The sequence below is a fragment of the Coturnix japonica genome, chromosome 9, assembly GCF_001577835.2.
Source record: "Coturnix japonica isolate 7356 chromosome 9, Coturnix japonica 2.1, whole genome shotgun sequence".
Lineage (NCBI taxonomy): Eukaryota > Metazoa > Chordata > Aves > Galliformes > Phasianidae > Coturnix > Coturnix japonica.
The window spans coordinates 14992827-15015151 of NC_029524.1; the positions used below are offsets into that span (position 1 = coordinate 14992827).

The 22325-nt window shown below is 37.2% G+C and overlaps 1 long non-coding RNA gene across 13 annotated transcripts in view; it reads right to left on the reverse strand.

Annotated features, from left to right (window-relative positions):
- LOC107318221 overlaps nucleotides 1-22325 on the reverse strand; it is a 228497-nt gene that overhangs the window by 195070 nt on the left and 11102 nt on the right. For 4 of the 13 annotated variants that reach the window (XR_004308323.1, XR_004308321.1, XR_004308319.1 and 1 more), the window contains exons 1-2: nucleotides 18323-18479; nucleotides 9294-9358 (exon numbers count right to left, since the gene is read on the reverse strand). This is a non-coding gene — a long non-coding RNA (uncharacterized LOC107318221). Of the gene's footprint in view, nucleotides 1-9293; nucleotides 9359-18322; nucleotides 18481-22325 lie in introns of those variants that run through there. The other 9 variants (XR_004308316.1, XR_004308322.1, XR_004308325.1 and 6 more) reach the window with 4 other exon arrangements.

Here is a 22325-nt window from a genome sequence, read left to right on the forward strand (position 1 = left end):
GCTACAATATCTTGCAGATTTCTTCTTTTAAAACAAATATATATATATATATATATATATATATATATATATATACATATATATATATTTAACTGATATGCTTATGTTTTAAATGTATAGCATAAAACCAAAAGCATAACTGTAGCAAGTAGGAAAGTTGGCTGAGACAGAATAGGAGCAGTAAAACATCAGTTTGTAAGCAGTGAAGGATAAATTCCAAAATATGCAGCTTCTGTTGAATCATTTGGCCCCTCTCAACTATGGGCAAGAAAGGCAAGGTCACCTACAATTGCACATCACAGATAAAGTTACTAAATTAAGCTAAGCTGCCACTGGAAAAGTGAAATGTATCATTTATGCTAGAAGAAATGCCCATAACATGTATCTTCCCTACACAAATGCAGTTCAGCTCTTATCTCTTTATCTCTCATTTTAGTGCCTCACTTTCCATAGATTCACATTAGCATTTTGGTGCTTAAACACAAGTTAAAAACTACATTATTTCTCCAGAATTTGGTCTACCAGTAACATAAGAACTGAGCAATTTAGCTCAGATAAGGACTCACATGGCTGTTTGTACAACTGCATTGCTACTGTGATGTGACTGGGAAGCAGGGTACTTGATAGACATGAACACTTTCTACACTAGAAAACTTTTCCCCTTCAGCATTCAGCAATCACTAAAAGCCCTGAGCTGCTAACCACCAAACCACCAAGAAAAAAAACAGCTGAAAAGATGCTGCTGACAATAATCATTTTACATGAAAAAAAAAGCAAACGAAATTCTCAGTTTACTAGCAGAAATGTACAGGTGAAAAATCATGCTGTAGTTCTGGCACGTCCTGTTCACCACTGTTACCTGAGACTATTGGATATATGCTTGCTGCAGAGAAATAGACACAGAAAAGGCTCCTATCAGTACTTCACAAGGAAAATTGTTTTATGCTTTAGGATCCATCTTCATTAATGTATTAAAAAAGAAAAAAAAAAGACAGTAGGATGCCAAGTAGGTAACCATGGTGATTCTTGATCTCACATACACAGACTGTGCATTGCATGTGACCTTCCTTATTCTCCTCCACAGACAACCTAGGACTCCAGTGACTTCAGCATCAGGACACAATGCCCACAGGATAAAGAACCTAAGATCAGACCTACAAAATTAAATGTATATTTAAAAAGTGAGCCAAGAATGTAAATAATCCTTCAGTGAATCTGAACCTTAGTGAACAATATGAAACAAAATAAGAATAGAGAACAACCACAAAACCACACCGTAGGCAAGTACTAAATCCCATGTCACTAAAAGAGTCAAATATGATAGACTGACTCCATGGAATTTAACTACCAGACAGCTGAGCTCTGCAGAAGATTTGCCAGCATTTTTTCATGGGTTTGGCAAATCTCTTATTCCTCAGATACAAAATGAGGGCCAAACTAAACCATCTCTTATTCTGCAGTGCGCCTGATAAGGAGCCATTCTGGTTACATCTCCAAATGGACCAGTCCAGGGGCACATTCAGAGGATGCCTGCCATACCCATAGGACAGTCACCCCATGATGCAGATAAGAAGCCTCTCCTCTCCTTTCATTTAAAAGAAAAACACAAGATGGTGCTAGAGGTGGCAGTGCTCCTTTTTACACAGTATCTCAGCCACTAGAGCACTGCCCCAATTTTGTAGAGGTAATATTGTGCTTTGTTTGAGGTAGTTTATCCCAGACATGCTAACTGGCTGTACAGCGCACCAGCAAAGAACAGGACCATATTTCCATGGGGAGAAGAAAGCTCTTACCTGGGAAAGTGCAGATCAGGCCCTGAACCACTAACCTACTGGCTGACTACAAATTCAGAGTTAGACTTATACAGTCTACCCAGTGGAAAAACAGTTACACACATGCATTATTTCCCAAGTTCTGCTAAATGCTGATAGGAATAGAACTGCTACGTAGGACTTGACCTTTTCTTTATTACAACTGGACAAGAAAGATCCAAAAATACAACTAAAACAAAACCGAGGTTATAGGGGGTTAAAATTACTTTCACAGAGCAGCTGTGCTTCCGTAAGAGAAATAAAATTGCCATGTCCAACTATCCTGATTTAACTGAGTGCTGCAAAGGCTCCTAAATGAAGCCTGTACTTGCAGGCTATTTGAATTCTGGAGTTGAAAAAGCATTGTAAATCCATTCTGCCCATCTTCCTGCCCAGAAACAAAGGCTTTCTGCCTTTCCCAATTACCTACTTTTACCTAGCCCCAGAACTAAACATATATTTATATTTTTTCCCATAGACATACTTCTTCCTACCAGAGCTGTACAGCTGATATAGAGAAAAGGAGGAAAGTGAAAAGTCAGAAACAATGGAGACCAGTTTAGAGCTGAAGAAGGCAGCAGCCATCCTGAGCTGCGAGATGGCTTCTGCTTTCCTTCCTTTTCTTACAAAGGATTCAACCACTGTTTGAAGAGGAGAAAGCAAACAAAGCTTCCCAACAGGCCTGAAGGTGGCCAGACTCAGGGAAGCAGTAACTAAAATTAATCCTTTGGTTAGCTAAGGTTAACATCTGCAAACTCAGTTTGCTCCAGCTTCAGTCAGGATGAGATTAATGAGAATGATCAGGGAGAGTTAGCAAAAGAGGTCTAAGTGGGCAAAACAGGGTTGCCCAGGTACAACCATGATCACTGAGGATATGATCATGCGTGACCAGCTGTCTGTGAACCTTCTACACACACCCCCATTGGTCTCTAATGACTGCATACCAGTGGTAATATGTGTTTACCTTTTTGTGATGTCATATTTAGTTCATGCTGTATAATATCGTGTGGCGCTTCACTAAAAGTTTTTGCCTCCCTCATTAGTCTACATATAAAACTTAAAATACAGTTTCTTGTCAAAAGGCAAGAGGTGAGGATATTTCTGTACCTTTAGACAGTAGTTAACAAGTACTCAAAATTATGCTTCTTTTAGAAATGACAAATTATTACTGCACAGTGAACTTGTGACTTATTTGTCACCTAAATTTTACTAGTCAAAATTCATTTTTAGCTATTATTTCTAGATAAAAGTAACTACCTATATTATTAATGCTAAGGTTATGACAAAGTGACAAAAGCCGGGAAAATGCAGAGTTAAGGCGGACACTGTATCCTTTGCTCACACTGCAGGTTAAGAGTAGACAATGGCTGTCTATGCTTTGGAATTCACAGCCTTTGTAAAACATCTATCAGAACTTCACACTAGTAAAAGGCCTATTTCTTCTTTTCTTAAAAAATATTAAAAAATGTTTTTGTTCTACAACACAATTTTAAAATACTATGGGAATGGAAGAACAAGTGATAGATGCCTTCTAACAATATGCCAAAAACAATTCTTCACTGCAGAAAATTCAGGCTTGTGATTCCTTGAGAAAACCTTGTTTTCAGTGTTCAAGGACTTCACAATAAAATGGGAAGGTAGGTCACTGCAAGCACAGGTATAAATAATGATGATGCCTAATATAACAGCATGGAGGCAGTAACCAGAATATCTAGGACAAAATACACAGCTCTGGAAAGAAACTACACAGTTTTATACCCCGCTGCTGTAAAACTAACAGTACCTTGATAGTTTACACATCCCTCCCTTTCATCCAACATTTTTTAGAAGTACTTATTTATTCTCAAAATATTATCAGTATGACTCTTGATATGGTGGAGGATAGATGAAGTGAGATGTCCCTGGTCATTAAGATCTTCTTGGCAAAACAGAAACTGCAGTAATTTTTCTGTCCTTTAGTTGCCTCCGCAGTAAAAAGCTGCAGCTGCTTAGGAACATAAGAACATAAAAGAATGTAGGACCTATGAGAAGCTCTGAGTATAAAGCAGATTTGATCAGAAACTGATCAATTCTGGGAAACACCCAATGAAATTACACACACACACAAGCTGAAGAAATCAGAAGTTTACTAGTACTATTGTAATCACTCCCTTTGCAATTCAGCACCCAAAGCAAATATTTTGGTATCTAAAGTAATTATGTATGTATAATACGCACAATGAACTGTAAGTTTGGAATCCATTAACACATTTTACTGCGTGAATATCTTCCAACTTTTACACAATATCCCTTTGAAATTACAATGTCTAGTTCTTTATTTTAATGGTATGATGTGACAGATCTTAAGGAATCTGTTCCAACCCAGCAGCTCCTTCTTTCACTCCCACCCAAACATTCAATCTGCGTATTTCAGCTACTTTTCATAATTTCTGTTTTTCATTTATCTTCAATAAAGCTGATATTACAAGGTAAGTTCCTGAAAGCAAGCCAAAAAGATGTGGCATATTCTGTTTTTCATCAAATGCATTTTAACTTTACTCTGCTGCAAATCAATCCGGAGCTTACACTCACTTGACAATTTCCTTTGACCATTTTATGTGCTATCTACAACCTCGTGCATCTCTCTCCCACAGGCAGGCTATGGTCTTTCAATGAATAGAGTACACATATTTGGCTGAAAAAAACCCCTCAAAAGAAAGCTGACTTTAAGATGGCTTTGAGCTTATGAACATTACCAAATGCATACAAAATGTACATGAGATCTCAGTTCTCTGCCCCACATATCGCACGAGATAAGTTTGCACTGAGGACAGCTTCTGTTTGCTGCTAGAAGTATTTGAGAACACGTTGAAAGAAGGGGAAGGTCAGAACATTTCCCAGGTATTCTGCAGTCAGTAATCTGCATGCCTGTCCAACAAAATAGTTTCCAAACTTCTCTGTAGTTCATACTTGTGGCCCACTCACTTGATGCTCCTAACTGACTTGCACTCATGTTACTTGTTAGACTTGACAGGCACCTGAAACATTGCGCTGCAGTGCTTCCATGAGAGTATTTGAGCAGAAGAAATAGGCAGAATATCTGATAGATCAGACAGGGCTCTTGGAAGGCACTGCTCCCCTAATCTGAAAGGGGGCATATTTGCACAGGGATCTTTGTATTTTCTGCATGCATAAGTCAGTAATATTCAATTACTTACATGCAGAGAGATGCCCTCACACCAGTTCTACCAAATCACAGCATCATGATGGAACTCAGTCTATTTCTTTAAGTCAATTCTATTTTCCTTAAATAAAGGATGATGAGATTTCCTAATAAGTATCTTGCCAACCACAAAGCAGGCAGCGAGGATCTTACTTGCACAGCAAGCATTAGCCTTAGAAGTGGCTCCAAATTTCAAAAGCTCTTCATGCAGTCATACCACCACCCCGTAGATTCAGAAGTGTTTCACTGACTGTACTAAAATGAGTTTGTAGATCTGCAAGGCACCTAGGTTAAGGAAATACCGTTGTGTCATAAGAACATTTCCAAAGCATGTGGAAGGCTCAAACAGCCACGATAAAAAGCCTTTGTTTTTATATTACCCATCCTTCTTTAATCTTCTAAATTGAAGAAAAACCATACCATTATGTTTATGTAATGCTAAATATGCACAGTTTATCAGACTCCTTTTCCTCACAGTTCTGACAGCTTTCTAGGCATAAGGACAATCTACCAAGAGAGGACAGAACCAGCTGATTTCATATTGCTGTTGGTATGTAATTACAGGCACAGGCTCTGAAGTAGTTAAGGCAACAAATGTATCTGTGAGTGTCTCTCAGGTCTTCCTTATTAAACAAAAATGAAAAGATTGTGACTTACAGTCCCCAGGTGCCATGAGTTTTATAGTCTCCAAGTAATACACAAAAATACTATGTAAATAACAAATGAACAATTTTTAGAATGCCTCCTTTAACCAACAAAACTAACAAAACAGCATTTGTTCCTGCTCTTCTCCCCTTGGATGTTGGAGGAAGAATGAAATTCTGAACTTCCGAGGCAGTGGTAATGGGATGATGGCCACATTACTTATGCTGAACAAGTTTCAACATGGTCCTCCAGACATTTTGCTCTACTTTAAAGAATAGAACTGGTAGAAAATATTTATTTAAATAATATCTGGACTTCACAATTTCATTGGATAGCAATGCATGCTACAAGAAATGTGAAAATAAAAAGATGTTTTTAAAGACTAGTTTGATGAAACTATTGTACTCATATCCTCCTTACTGGACAGACTACAACTGATTACATGTACTAATTATAAGTGAAAAGACTCCAATAAAAGTTTTACAGGTAAACCTAAAAACACTCTACAGAAGCACCTCTTTCTGCACTATCTTGTATATAATGCATAAAGTTTGTTATCCACAGTCAAAATCCTTTACTCATTCCTTATGGCTAAATGAAATCCCACATAGTGCTCAAAATTGCAGAAAAGAAGCTTCTGAGACATTTTGCAGATGTTCTATGAATTCACAGTGAACAAATAGCCTACAAAAAAAAGTCCTTTATCACAGTTCATGCTGAACAGTAATTTTATCTGCATTATAAACCTGACTCCACCAAATTCACAATGGATGGTACATCAGGAATGTTATTAATGCAACAGTTCTAAACATCCACAATCGTACTCTAAATGACACAATAATAATAGCAGTACTGTAATGCATTGGCATTAATGTCCCAACCCTCACAGACAACCACAATGCTTGTTAAAATCCAGATGGGAAGTTTGAATAATTTAGGAAGCATCCTCAAATGGTTAGGGACGGACTTCATGGAACAAGGGAAAACTGTGCAGGTATACTTTACTTTTCCAATTAAGATGAACAACATTATACACCCCAAAGTGGACGACTGGAAAACAGCTAGAAGGAAAAGCTTTTCTTGCAGGCAACAGAGAACACTACAGGGCACATGACACTGAGGAACTGCCATCCTTTGTTCCCAATCTCGTGCTGTTGTCACATATTTAAAAATAAATGCCACAGATTGTCCACAGAATATCTTTTCCCACTCCAATTCAAATCAGTCTGATTAAAAGCCCAATGTATCAGATAAAACAACCTAATCTTGAGCACTAGAACTATCTGCTTATACTCAACAGTGGTTTCAACCCATAAAATAGCTCACTCACTGGGCTGCATGCATTTCCTTGTACCAATTGTGTTGTACTGGATGTCTTCTAACAGAGGAAGTGCTTTTAAACTTATTTGCTATAACTTCATTTCCTCAACATATCATTTTGTTACTGTAAACTCCTCTCACACATTATAGGCTTATTAACTACACATACAAATACATAATTACACACACCTCAAAAAAAAAAGGCAGTTGCTGAGTCTTTCCTACAAAACCTTCTCAACAGATGACTGAAACAATTGAGAATATTTATATAGTAATTTGTTATGCTAATTCTTCCTACTCTAATATACAATGTGCTTGAGCTTGAAAGGTTCAAGGACCAGACCTGGCAACCTGGAAACACATACAGGTGGAGGTACTCAGCATCCTTTAAGATCCAACACATTTAAGAGCACAGCTTGCAAGCACTGTGCCACAAATGGAGCACTGTTAGTGTGCACAACTCGGTCCCAGAAAAAAGTTTAGAATATACCCCAAAATAAATAAATTGAGAACAAATTCAGAACTTAAAAATGCTCATCCTAATTTAAGTCATTTGCTCTTATTTACAAGATTACATCCTTAAAAACTGCAGAAGAATTTAAAAAAAAAAAAAAGGAAAAGATCGTACAATCATACAGAAATCAAAATCTGTATTCTCTGTATGTCGCATATAATAAAGTGATGCTGCACTATGCTAGGAACAGTATATATTAAGAAAAGTTTGATACAAGGATGCTTCTCACTTTGATATTGTTTCATTTCTTAAATAATCAAAACTCATCAGGGTTTGACAGTATTTAATGAAGAAGTTAAACTTCAAGACGGTACATAGGAGGAAAGACACAAAGGTAAAAGAAAAAATGAAAGATTAATTATCATAAAATGGGAGGGGGGAAAGGTGGGAGAAAACTATTTAGCCAGAACAAGCATCAAAAGTAGCATGCAAGCCTTTGAAAGGAAGGATTCTTATGGCTGGATCATGTGATTTATGTAACAAAGTCAACTAGTTGCATCTTTGTTTCCACACAGCACAGGAAAGTTTCCTCTTATGCACTTTATACAGTATTTTTCAAGGTCAGAAGTCTGATGTTCTGCTAGGACGTCAAAAAACAAAGCTATTACTATCACAAATTCATCAGTTCTACATATATGAAAAATGTAAACAATTACAAGATACGCAGCAGTGAGAGTTCCAGAAAGTTTTTGTGAATTTTCCATGTTTGCTGTTTTATAAGTCAGTCATTAGGAGGCAGCAAATGGCTCAAAACCATGAGAGAAAAGAAATCCTGTCAGAAACTGGAAGAGAGCAGAATACCAGGAACTATGAGTGGAAACAAATTTAGAGACAAAAGTGACTTCTTGATGTTCTCCAACTCTATCAAATGTCAAGCTGGACCAAAGAAAATACTCTGTAGGCTATTTGTTAAATAATTTGGGATCTCATCAACGATGCTGCACTCAAACTTTATGTGGTTGACTTTGGACACTTGGTAATGTTAAAATACAAGGCACTTATTCTATTCCTACAGTATGCATTCTAAGTTTATATCCCACCACTGCACACACATATGTATAAGGAATAAAAAACAAATCATGTCTCATACTGTTTCACTCAAAACCAACAGCTTACAATGGAAAGTTGACAGTTCTAAATTATTGTCAGGGTTCTCCATTAAAAGCAAAATTTAAAAGCCAGTGTGCTTTTACTCATGCCTCATTAAAAATAAGAGTAAAATCTTTGCCAGTAACATTCATGCCTCTCTACTTGCCTTACCAGGATACAAGATAAAGCAGGACAGATACGACACGTAGGAGTTTTCTTTTAAAAATTATGAAATAATAAGAAGAAACTGGAATTACTTCTATGAGTGCCTACATTTCTATAAAATCACCAGTAACATTCTATATTGTGGAACCAGGAAGCTGTTTTAAAATGCATTTCTAGGCAGAACCAAAACACAGGTGGAGAAATGAGAAGTATTTTGCATTCTAAGCAAGTCTCTAAATACAAAAATATTATAAAATGGGCTATGCTTCCTCAGATCCTTGAATACGACATATAAATCTGTGTTTCTTTAATAGGCTGCATTCTCTTCAGAATAGAGCAATACAGTTATCGGTATCTGGCTAAACAGTTATGGTAAGTAGCAGAGAGATAAGAAGAGCTAAATTACATCAGCAATATCTCACATTAATAGATTCATACAATCGTACAGCATTAATGCTTACAACATAGAATTTGCAATTAATCAAACATTTTCAGCTTCTCCACTTAATCTTGAAATACGAATAACAAAAACAAGGCATAAACTCACTGTTTGTCAGGCATCCACGCTGTCCTTCCGTCTGAGTCGGTGGGAAATAATTACCACTAGGAAATCTGGTAAGCAGAAATACAATAAAAATAAATATTAGCATGCCAAAAGGGGATAAACTCAGCTTTCCTGCAAGTATTTCTCCCCATAGTACTTCAAAGGTAATGTTAGAAAAAAAGAAAAAAAAATAGAAAGCAGAAAAACCCCAAAGTTGAAAAAATATAAACATTTAAAAACACAGTCCAGCAGTGTTCAAGGATCCTTGCCTCTCAAACTTTAAAGCAGCACAGACAAACGCCGAGATGCCTATAATAGAACAAAAATCCAAGTTCTCAATCACTAGTTACGCAGTATGTGCCAGTAAGGAAGACAATTTCCAAAATAATGATTAATGTATTATCCAGATTTTTCCTCTCTCTCTTTTCCCCTTCCCATTCAGGTTTTTCTTCTTATAAAATGCACATAGGTTTTTTCTTCCCTGTACCCTGACTCAGGCCTGGCTTTGAAATGCATTTCAATCTCTCAACACAGACTGCTTTCACTGCATTTAGAGTCCTACCAAGGCCCAGCTTTAAAAGCTACTGATTCTTTTTTTCTTTAGCCTTCCTCACAAAGGAAGGGTATTTTGTAAATTACCAGCTCGTTCAGATCAACAAAAGGTACTTTCATAGAAAGCCCCATTTGATTTTGCTCAAATTTGATTACAAGGATGGAGAAAAGGAAAGGAAGTCAAAAAGAAAAACCCCAGATGGCTTTTTCATTCATCTCAGTGAATGAGCTTTATCTGTGCCTTTTGAAACTGTAGCAGTGGAAAAGCATTTCTGTTGGCTTAAAAAACTTGACAAAAATTATTGGTTTGCCATTTCTCATGTAACTGCCATTGGGAACTGGATGAAAAGACTTTTTCATGGGATCGCCTGCTTGGATCAAAATAATGGAGATTAGGTATTTCATTATAAATTACAGTGGGAGATAGAGCAGGCTGTCATATTAATAGCAACCTGCTCATGGCCTTCAATGGTAGCTATTCTACTAGACAAAGGACCAAGGGGGTTGTCTATTGAACTTGTACTTTAGGCCTGATCAATTTTCTATCATCAAGGCAAAAGGTGAGGTGACTAACAAAAGAATTCACACATGACTGACCTCATAAGCCTATAGATAAAACAGCTTAAAGAAACAAAACACATCCTGAAATTATGGGTGATAAACTGTATAAAGGAAAAAAGAAGAAGAGAAATGATAGAAAAAGGGAAAGAAAGAGCATGTGGGCTATAATTCTCCCTCCCTTCTTAGGTGAATGGACATATTAAAAGCTACTTGTTTTCAGCTGCAGATAATTGCAGCATTTGCTTTGCCACGTTCTGCCCTAAATCTTTCTGTGTACTTTCTTTCCAAGAGTAACCACAGCATTTTGTTTAATACAGAAGTTCCAAAAGCCACAGAAAAATGTTTATACATAACATCATAGGCAGAAAGGTGTCTTACATGCATTGCACTTATACCCAAAGCGCAGCAATGGATACCACCATACATATCATTATGCCTTTATACAGAACCTGGCTAATGTAGTGAAAGTTGGGCAACTGAGTTACACAGCAAGAACATCCCACACAGCCAGACTTCTTGGGAGTTAATTTTATACAGCATGTAAAAACAGAATGTAAGGTATTCCTAATACGGTTTGGTATCTTTACAAGTGTACTAGCTGCATTTCTCGTACTGCTTCCCAGGAGGTGAAGACCCTTTTCCAGCAGCAGCATTCAACTTTGCTGATGAGCTAAAGACATAAGGGGTTAAAACTTCATTCTTCCAAAGTCAAATATATCTATCAGCATAACACGGGCTGATCTCTGTAAAGATTTGCCCCAACTTGTTATATAGAGACTGAATTATCTGGAACACATTTATACAAAGAACTGTATATTAATATGACGCATATTAACCCTGTTGACACTTCCCATAACACTTTTAAGTGATCATATTCCTTCCCACAATACATGCAAAGCTCAGGTAAACTTGTAAGATCAGGAAAATATTTGTATTTTAAAGCTACAAAACAACCAAGTTGTCAGCATGTGCCAACTTTCTGAGTTATTAAGGACACTTTCCTCTCAGCCCCAACAGCACAGCAATACTGCAGTTCCAAATATGAAGCTAGGTAGGCACTGATTTGTTGCTGCAACTAAAAGAGCTACCTGTCTGCAGAGCTGTGTCTATGTAAAGACAATGAAATAATTCAGGCTGAAAACATGCAGTTTTTAGTGAGGTAGGAACCAGAACCAGCTAGATGAAATAAAATAAAATAAAATAAAATTAAAAAATAGGAAGATACAAAGGTGCATGGTAGGAACTTCTGAGCCACAGCTTTGCTGCAGAAGTTGGTGGGTTGTTGAATTTCAGACTAGGAAGCGGTGGGAGGTGAAGAAGGAAAGGTACATCTATTATTACATAGCAGTACTAAATAATTCCTTATAAAATCCTTTTCTGGAAGATGGGAAAAACAAGAGCACCATGTGTTAAGCTTTATCTGTCATGGCTAAAATTGCAAGTCACTTCCATAGGATGTACCTCTGTAGTTTGAATACTTGACATAACATTGAAACTACTAGAAGCCTTACTGGCAAAGGTATCTTCCCATTCAAGTAGAGGTGCACTGATGATTGCTAAGTGATTAGCAATTAATCCTAAGTTTATACCCTCTGTGTGGGCTCTACTGAGTGGTTATGGGAGAAAGAGCTCTTGTAATCACTGTAGATGGCTGTCTGAAAGCATCAGCTCTGTGCTCAGTTAAGCAAATTGAACATTAATAACTATTAGAAAAAGGATATAGGTTGAGCAGAAAGAGCATTTTGTTGCAGCCTCAATACAGTTTGAGCAGGAAAAGCAAAAGGCAACGTATGTAAGGGCATATGGGTGCAATTATGCACTTGAGAAGTAATTAAGCAAGTAGCGCTAGCCACTGAGGCACAAACAGATTTGACCTACAGAACATAACTCATGTAGGACACAAGTAATTACAAAGTTTATCATGAATTGTCACCTACATGTAGGTAAAAGCATCAGCAATTGGTACAAGGAGAATTAGCAGTATTTGAGGTGATTTTAGGCTGCTAAACAAAGAGCATCTGAAGAAAAAAACGCTATAGAGGTCAGAGAAAGTAAAACCACAAGCTTGTTCATTTTGAAGATTCAGTCTGTGTAAAATGAAAAAGCAAAACTATTGATACCTGTTAAATAGTCTTATGTAGAGGAGATAAATTTCTGACACAAGAGAAGCAGAAAAGAATGCTCTGCCAGGAACTCACTCCCATTTGGACAATAAAAGTTCTCTGAAGGCGTTTGGTTCATTTTGGTCACTACACTGTGGCATGTAAAGCCATTCCCAGAGCTCTTGGGATTAGAGACCTGAATTTCACCTGCCACCTAAAGGAAGGCAACAGTGTAAAGTACACTCAGCATGAACCACAGTTAGAAAAAGGCTTCCTTCTCTACCCTCACCCCTAACCCAGCTTTTATTCCATTCTAAATTTCCTACTTTTTCAAACCATTTTAAGTCTGGAACATATGGTTCATGCAACACAGATATTTCCAGAAGGACATTCCATTCTACCAGTGGAATTTTAAATCCTTATCTCTGGGATTAAAGAAAAAATAATGAGCGCCCTACCCCAGCTATAATCCAAACATTCCTTGAACACCTCCACAGTCAATGACTCCGCTGCCCCCCTGGGCAGCCCATTCCACTGCCTGACCACTCTTTCAGAAAAGCAGTATTTCCTAATGTCCATCCTGAATCTGCCCTGGCTCAGCTTGAAGCCACTCCCTCTAGTCCTATCATTAATTAATTCCTTACTGATTTCCAATATAAGATGTAAATATCAGACAGTGGAAACCATCTAAACATTGAAACAACATAGCAGAGGCAGTGCCAGAAAATGGTCAAATAAACTGAGGTACAACTCCCAGGAGATAAAGGATAGAAACAACTTATACAATGGCAAATAAGAGGAGTACCAAGTAATACTACTGGTTGCTGAGTGGTATAAAGGTGAAGTACACTACTGACACACTGTGCCATGACTTCTGAAGGGCTTACTGCTTTACTGACCATTGCTACCAAGAAAGTCAATTGTTATTATCTGGAATCCACAATTAAAAACTGCAAAATAAAGGGGTCACTATCAGGAGAGAATGAGGAGAGAACTAGGAGAGAAAAGGCCAGAGAAAACACACTGAATAATTTGAAATGGGCTATGCCAGTTGGCATTGGTATTAAACTTGCCCAAAGTCTTTGGGAAATGGATGAGTATTTCAGTTGATACTGATTGAAAGTTGTTAGTACTAGAATTATTTCTGAAGATGTTACGGGTAAAAGCTTTTGAAAGAGCAAAAATAATGCCTGTCTTTAAAAGGAGGAGGATGAAAATGCAGACTGGTTACTCTAAATTTCCTTCACAGTTGAAGTCACCTCAAAGTAAAACAGAAAAAGAACAAATATGAGCACAGATTCTTTAAGGTCTAATGAAGTAACATGCATTGAGATGTGGGAAATAACTGATGCCATATTCCACAGTTTTAGGAAGACTTCTGGCACCACCTCAAGTCTGCCTCTGGTCTGGTCAAGGAACAGGATCTTAATAGTACTGCTACAAGATAAACAATGATAGACAAAGAATTATAGTAGAGCTATCAGTGATTCACTGTATTCAAGGTAAAAGGCATTGATTTCTTGTTCAGTGCTGAATACATTACTATTCCTTATGTTCACCATTAACGCTGATGACAGAAGAGATACCACTCCCACTAAGTCTGCATATAGGTCTAAGCTAGGCAGCTCTGCTGGCACACTAGGGGACACAATTAGAGTCTGAAATGCTCTTCGTAGAAATGGTTTGAAAAAGATTAACTGTGATTCAAGGATATTTCCTTCTCAGAAATAATAAACTGCAGAAATGTAGGTTGAGAGTCAATGTAACAGCTCCGTGCTAACGGATCTAGATCAGAAGCTAAAACTGAATCTACAAAGCTGTTGCATATGAAAGCAAGTCTCATACTGGAGTCCTTATAGACAGAATAAAGCATGCCCTGGATGCCATCTGAAATGATCATTTTGCTGCACTTGCTTTCGATGAGACCTGAAATGGATTTCTGTTGAGTTGTGGGTATCATCTGCAGGTTGAAATTCAGGTGAGGCAACTTGGAAAAAGCAGCAGTCGCAAAAGCAGTAAACGAGAAAAGACTGAAATACTGGGGATTTTTCTAGAACAGCTGATTCTTGAAAAACATCATTTTAAGAGAACAGAAATGTGCACTCGTGTTAGAGTAATGGAAATTTGTATTTGGCTTGATAAAAACCTTGCAGTGGTAAAGGCAGATATGCAAGCAGAACAGACAATCCCTGTTCAGCTTCAGAAACTAGTTAGAAAAATGTCTGCTGGAAACATTTTAAGTATAATAGATCCTACATCTAGGACAAATTTAGCATTATTCCACATTTCTTCCCACTTGTTCCTTTACCTGAAAATAACAAGGCAGAAAAGTAACTGAAGATATAAAAACATCAAATTTTGCTACGACTTTCAAACACGTCAAAGTTTAAAGCATCTTCTTCTCAAGCCGTATACAACTAGAACACTCTCTGAGGTAAATAGAATCAATTATGCCCTATTTTGTCCTCCTTTCAGGATCACTTGTCCTCAAAGGGATAAATGGCAACAATACATCTCTCATCTTAAACCTCCAGGAGTCATCAACCAAACAGGAAACCTCACTGCAATCACCTCTAGACGTATGACATGAAAACGCTCTCATGTGGGACTACAGCATTTCATCCAAATAAAACCAAAACAACAAAACCCACAAAACAAACAAAAACAAAACAAAAAAACACACCAGTAACCCACACTATATTACAATAATCTGTGTAAATAACCTGAAGTAGGCTTTCAACACATGAAGATATAATGCTTAGACGTTTCAACATTTTTAATGCTTCTTTGATACTACTTAAATGAAACACTTCTCTCTCTGCATATCCTCTGGTCACATTAGCCCTAAGCCAACAGTACAGTCACATGGTATTCATTACTGGGCTTCCATGTTCCAGGCTAACACAACTGATTTCCACATTCTGAAAACTCTGGTTTCAATTACCATGACAACGAGAACACGTAATTATATACATGCATTGAAAGCAAAACTGGACAAGCCGAAAGCATCCAGAGCATTCTGTGTGTGTACGTGTGTGATTAAAAGCAGAAAAAAAGAAAAAAATATGTAAAAAGAGTGAAACAGATTTCTTTTAATGTTGTATTTCCACAGAAGAACCTAACAGCAGTGAAAATTGAAAGAATATGAATTAAGTGAACATGAATAAAACTATATGATTACCCCACACTTCATTTTATTTGCCAGCTATTTTCCAGCTATTTGAATCAGAAATTTACAAAATTTTGAGTTCTACTTAAAGATTTTTTTTTTTTTTTTTTTAAGGAATAGCTAAAAAAAGCACTCCTCGTTTTTTGTGAAATATCACAACCTTGTCATCTTCACTGCCAATAACTCATGTCAACACAGTTGTGAAGGATTGTAATTTCAGTCTCCGTGCCCATTCCTTGCTACTTTTGTTTTGGAATCAATAAATACTTCAGCTACTGTCAGCTACCAAAGGCTGTGGTGGCTTTTGAGGTTAAGAGATGTCTGTAGGACAAGACTGAAGCCACCAAACTCATTTAACTAGGACACTGAAGTTGGCAGCTAACCCAGTTATTAGTTTCAACTACTGAGAGCAGGGAGCAGAACTCTATTACTATCCTTCTGAGTAATCAGTCCAATTCATCAAATTATACCCATGCAATTTCCCCTCTCTGACATCTAATTTCTTGGATGGAGAGAAATTTACTTTGCTGTAAAATATCAAAATGAAATGGAATTATGACTTCTGGACTACAGAGCCACACACTGACCAGTTTTCCTAGAGAGATTATCTTTTCCCAGGACACAGAGTCATTCACCAGTGCAAGCTCTGGCCTTGCCAGCAAATGGGATTCAGCCAATGCACCCAGGATCAAGGCATCAGAAGCTTGTCAGTAAGCTGCACTGGTCACCTGTGTTTGGTAGAAGCTTTGATATTCCTACTTTCCCAGACTGTTGTATTAAAGGAACTTGGGCAGATAACAAACTAAAACCAGAAATAGTACTTACCAAGCTGATTTCAAAGGGCAGCACTTATATTATTGAACTGATAAGACGATTCACATGCCTTACTTTTCAAAATGAATAGAATGAATGTCTTTGAATGTCCTTCAGAACATGATACAGAAAAGGAAATCTCACACAGGTGTGAAAACATTAAACAAGCACTTCCATGGGGGAAAAGAAAAGAATAAAGAAAAAAAAGAAAAAAAAGGTAAGAATTTGAGTTCATTTAAATGAATGATAGTTCTGGCTCTGCTGGGGACAAGGTTTTGTCTAAGATTTTGTTTTTTGAGAATTGGAGTGGTAACAAGAGAGAAGTTATTTCTGACTATAATGACTAAAAATAGGATTAATCCAATCCTGCCATGACTAAACAAGAGAAAAAACTAGCACTGCACTGACAGCGCATCTGTGACTCTGTACATCCCTAGGGACTATGTAATCCACAGCAAGACACAACAGCTCTCAACAACCCAGAAGGAAATTCTGTGGAAGGTCTTTAATGTCATGAGTTTTCACACTGAAACCAATAGCTCCATCATTATGCTGCAGACACTGGGGAACAAACTATATTCTTTTCCTTCCTGTTCTATTTTGACTATATGAACCATAGCAATATGCTATATTCACAATATATTCACTATATTTGGCAGATAAGCACACTTGATCAGACAAAATATTCAAACCATAAATAAAGTTGTTGAAAAATACTGAAAAGCAAAACAATGAATTGGGAAAGGTTTTGAGTTGTTAGAAGGCCAGCAGCTTTTTGAAGAAAGAATAATGTTCAACTATCTTAAACAAAACAAATTAGCACCCTAAAACCTGCAATACTGTTCACTCCTTATGTAACAGTCAGGCACATCCACAAAAATAGTAAGGTTTTGGTCTTAAGCAACATGTTTCTCCCATGGATAAAGTGTTCATTTCTAATATAACCCATGTTTAGTTTTGTTTGTCTCTCTAGCAAAGTTAACATCAAGATATAAAAATGAAAGCTATACACATATACACTAGACTATATTAGCTTTATGTAAATATATAAGGATATTTAAAATCCTATAAAACATAAAGATACTTTTCTAAAATCTCACTTCTGAATTCAGTCTAGGAATCTGAACAGGACAAACAAGAACTCACAGCATTGCTTTCAACTCCATGCAGCAACCTGCAATACAAGGTTTAGCTGCTGCCTCTGTAATGTACCAAAAGCTGTAGCCCTAAGGCTCAGTTTTGCAATACATCTTACATGATAGAGCTTCTTTCCCATTCCACTGCCACAGGTCTTTTCCCATGTCCTTCAATACAAAACTTTCTCAGCTGACTTTAGCCATAGAGTCTGAGAAGGAAGCAGACTAGAGACATTCCTTTTTGCTTGTTTTCTTTCAATTTTTGTTCTTTTTCTTCCTCCGTCATATATGTATTTTTACCTTTATATTGCTAAGTTAGAAGTCTGCAATTGAAGTTCTGTCCATAGCAATCTTCTGAATCTTGGGTAATTAATAACAAGTAAAAATTAAAGTACTAGCATATATTAGTATGTTGGTATTTCTAGCAGAGGTCCAGTCAACATCAGTTCAAGTCTAATTTCTCCATCAAAATTATGTTAAATGTGCCATTGAAGAATTTCATCATAATAATGAATTCAAAGGCTTTTGCTATTTTATAAGTGGTGACAGAAACAACAGTTTCATGTCGGAGAAAGCAGTGAGTTTAACCTGCTTCCTGATTAACAGAGGCCCATTTACGTTCATCAGGCACCTGAGGTAAGTTCTGCTCTTGCCCAACAGGCTGTAAAGTTTCATCCCATGTGACACTGTATTCCTCACCTTTTCTCTTCTTTGCATCCACATTTTCAGGTTAAGGATTAGCTTAGGAAAGCTCTCCACCTCAAAGTTAGTTAAGTAGAAACTGGAGCTAACTTTACTAGGCATCAGTGGGAAGGTGTAACCAGTTGTGTGGCCACCGCTGTGAGGTGAGGCAGCCGCCACTGTGAGGTAAGGCGGCCGCCATTGTGAGGTAAGGCCCCAGCAGACACAGCCGCTCACAAAATGGCCGCCCCACCAGGTGCCACCTGTGAGGCTGTGTACCACTCTGTAATGGACTGGTGTTACCTGGGACAATTAATGCTATTTTAACAAAAATGAGTTATAAATGGGGTTATAAAGCAGCTCGAAGCCTGGGCCCTGCTCTCACTTCTTACCACAAATCACCTCTTACTTCAAAGAATGTACGCACAGATTCACAAAATTATTTTAGGTGCGCAGCCCCTCAGTCATAATCTCTCTGATCTCAAAACAGCATTGTACATTGGGAGATTAAGCTTCCACAATGCAAAGGAAATGGGAGAAAAGACCTTTTATCTGAATACATTTCCAAAAACAAAATGTATTTTTTGGTACTTGCATGAAAGTATAAACATGGCCCGTATCCTGTTGTCTAGCTCATTGTATCACTAAAAATAAATGAGCAAAAGTTCTTCCTTCTGAATATAGAAGCAGTTTGCCATATGCACTTTATAACAGCCCCCTCATTATAGAGAACCTTTTCACCATATGATTGTATATATTAGAACAATTAAATTCAGAATTCTCAGGATTTTCTTTAAATGAGCTGAATGGCTGTGAAAGGTGCTGGACTGACAGCTCTGATAAGTGAGGTCCTCTTTCATCTGCATTGATACAGTACAGAGAAAAGCAATGCAATTTTTGTTCACACTCTCCTGGGTATGTAATTTATCCCTGACCTTGAGTAGTACCCGTTTAATCATTAGCCTCTCTGAGGTGATAACAAGAAAGGCAACCATAGTAGTACAAGGCACCTGTTCATTAGGAAGTAGACTGGGAAAGAACATCAGCTCATCTCAGCACAGAGCACCACACATTACGAACTCTTCTACATGTGGTTGATCCTCATCTCTGCAAGTAACACCGGTGTTGTCAGTAATGTATTTTTACACAGTGGCAGGCAGAAACTAAAACCTTCTGAATGTAAGGGCAACTAAGAGACCTACGGCAAGTAATATCTGACCATTTAAGCACCTTTTACATTCATACTGTCTGCAAAAATGGCAGTGAGCTGTATAGTTCTCCCCAGATGCATATTCTTGCTATTTATAAGACTGAAAAGGTATGGTTTTTGATTTCCTCTTTAGAAGCATATGGTACTCTTTCACTGTTTGATACAATAATTAAGAAAAAAAGATTCCTACCTGAAGTCACCTGCATTTTGCTGCACAACTGGGAAAACAAACTAGCTTGTTACAGAAAGAGAGAAAAAAGCTGGAACAGGTATGAGCAAGTTGCATGCAAATCTATTTAACAGATTACTCTATTGTTCAACTACAAAGCACAATTTTCATCTTAGATAAACAATTTCAATATTAAGGACAACAGAATCTACATATGCTATAAATGGATGTTTAACAAGATATAATGAGTAAGATCCAGTCTTAAAATTCTCATCTGATGGTAATTGTCCTACAGGGTGTAAGCATTAAATATTTTGGTGTACCTTCAAAATTTTTACCAAGCGATGAAGAGGCAAAATACTTTCACGTATTAATGATGAAAATAGAAGAAAAAGAGAAGATAAAGGGAGACAGAAAAGTGTGAAGTTAAATTTAAATATATGTATAATCTGTGAGATATGAACATGGTGGTATAAAATGTCCCTACACCATATTAAAACATTCATTTAACAAACATATTTTGAAGTGAAAGCTCGTATAATTTGAATGTGCACAGACAAAACAGAAGTAAAGGTTTTCTGGGTGCCATTTTATAACTGTAAGTAAAAATCATACTTTGCAAAACAAAGAGCAGGCAATGCTTGCTCTGGCAATCTTAATGGGATTTTTATTCCTGTGATTGATATTCGGTGTCTCTTGCAAACTACCAGTGTTGGAATTTCCCCTTTTGAAAGCATGTATTTGATATCTGGACTGCTTTTTATTTCCTTTTCCTCCTTCCTCTCATTTATGTGTGTGGTTTTCCTTTTAACCCTCACCCCTTTTTAATTTAAATAAAACTCTAGAAGGAAAAAAAAAAAGAAACAGAAGATCAGAGGATGTGAAGATGCCATTCTGGGAACTAGCAAGCAGTCTCAACAGTAAAAGAAGCCAAGTGATCTTTCAAGTGGGCTATTACTGTAGTTGTGGGAGCAGAATAATGAAACTGAACAGAATAATTGGCCTAAATATCTGGTTAGAGGGCTGGTACAGAGAAAAGAGCATGAAAGGCTCTACTAAAACCACAGAAAGGTGGGTGTTTCTGCAATCAGCACAGGGGAAAAAAAAGCACTGGAGAAGTCTGTAAACTAAAGAAGAGGGGGAGGGGAATCACTGGGAAGAAATCCAACCAAAGAGGGGAAAAAAAACACACCACCACTTTCAAATCTGAAACTCTGAAGGAAAAGAAAGCACTTGATTTGCTGACATTCCAGGGATGACAGTTAGGAAACAGCAATTGGTAATGCAGCATCAGGAGTTACACACAGTAGGGGATACATGGGTGGCTCCTGAGATACATGTGGGAGCACATCATTTTAAAAATAGGCACAAAGATACAAATTGGCTGAACAGTCTTGTAAAATCAGATATTCCTCAAGACTTCAGCTATCACTGCAATGAGAAAATAAACAACCATCCAAACTGGTCATTTCCACCTGATGAAGACTTAACAAATAGGTTCTACACAGGACAGGGGGGAGGTCAGCTGTCAGGAACACACACATTCAAACCAACACTTTATTACAATAGAAAAAAACTGAAGATGTAAGAACCAGTTTAACCATTCTATCTGTATATGGGAAAAATTAAACTACAAATATTTTCCAGCCTTACTATGCACTTCTCAAATTAACTCTGCAAGTTATATATATATATATAAACAAGTCCAGAAACAAATTCATCCTCTTTAATGCTCTGATGACAGAAACACACAATGCAGTTGGTACTCGTATGGCTAATGAATTATGATTATAATAACAGTAGCAGTAGATGATAATTATAATGACAACATTATACTCTCAAAAAACCACAGCAAGGTATTTTCTGCACAATTAGCATTCCAAATTTTAAGTGACATGGCAGAAAATAAGTTGCTTTTCATTGACTGAATTGTATTAGAGCTCCTTAAATAAAACACAAATGAAGATTCCCAGTCCTCATAAATGCAAGGAGGATGAGAGTGCTGGGGATGGAACTCAGTACAGTTTGATGCTCCTCCCCCCACAACAGAAAACAAACAACTACTGTAAGATTTCCTAATGAACCAGTGAAATCTTCAATGACCGCTTATTTAAACTTCAAAATGTCCAGACAGTCCTTTGAGTACTAATACACATGCATCACTTATATTTATAGATGTTCACAGCTACAACAGTACTGGTAGTTTACGTGACTGATCAAGCAACCTTCTCTTCAAACAGTGAAAACTAAGCACTCAACACAAAGTACAAGCCTTTTTAAATGCATGCTATAAAACAAATTCTGTTCTGCAGACATTTTAAATCTCTCCTTGCAGCTCTTCTTTCTGATGAGCTAACTGCAGAATGCAGCACATAATCACATCCAACCTAAGATCAGTGTGACCTCAGGTCTCCTAATATCTCAGTCAACTCACTTCAGATATGAAAGCAGTTGCAACAGAAAATGAAAGAAAAATTCAACTAAGAACATTTTTGCTTTTCATCGCCTTTATGTCACCATAAATGGAAGGCAGAACTGTAGGTAGAGATCTTCAGTGACAGCTATACGGCATCACTTTTGTCTCTTAACTATAGCTTCAGTAATAATTACACCGTTAATTTTCCCAGAGATATGTCTCCTGT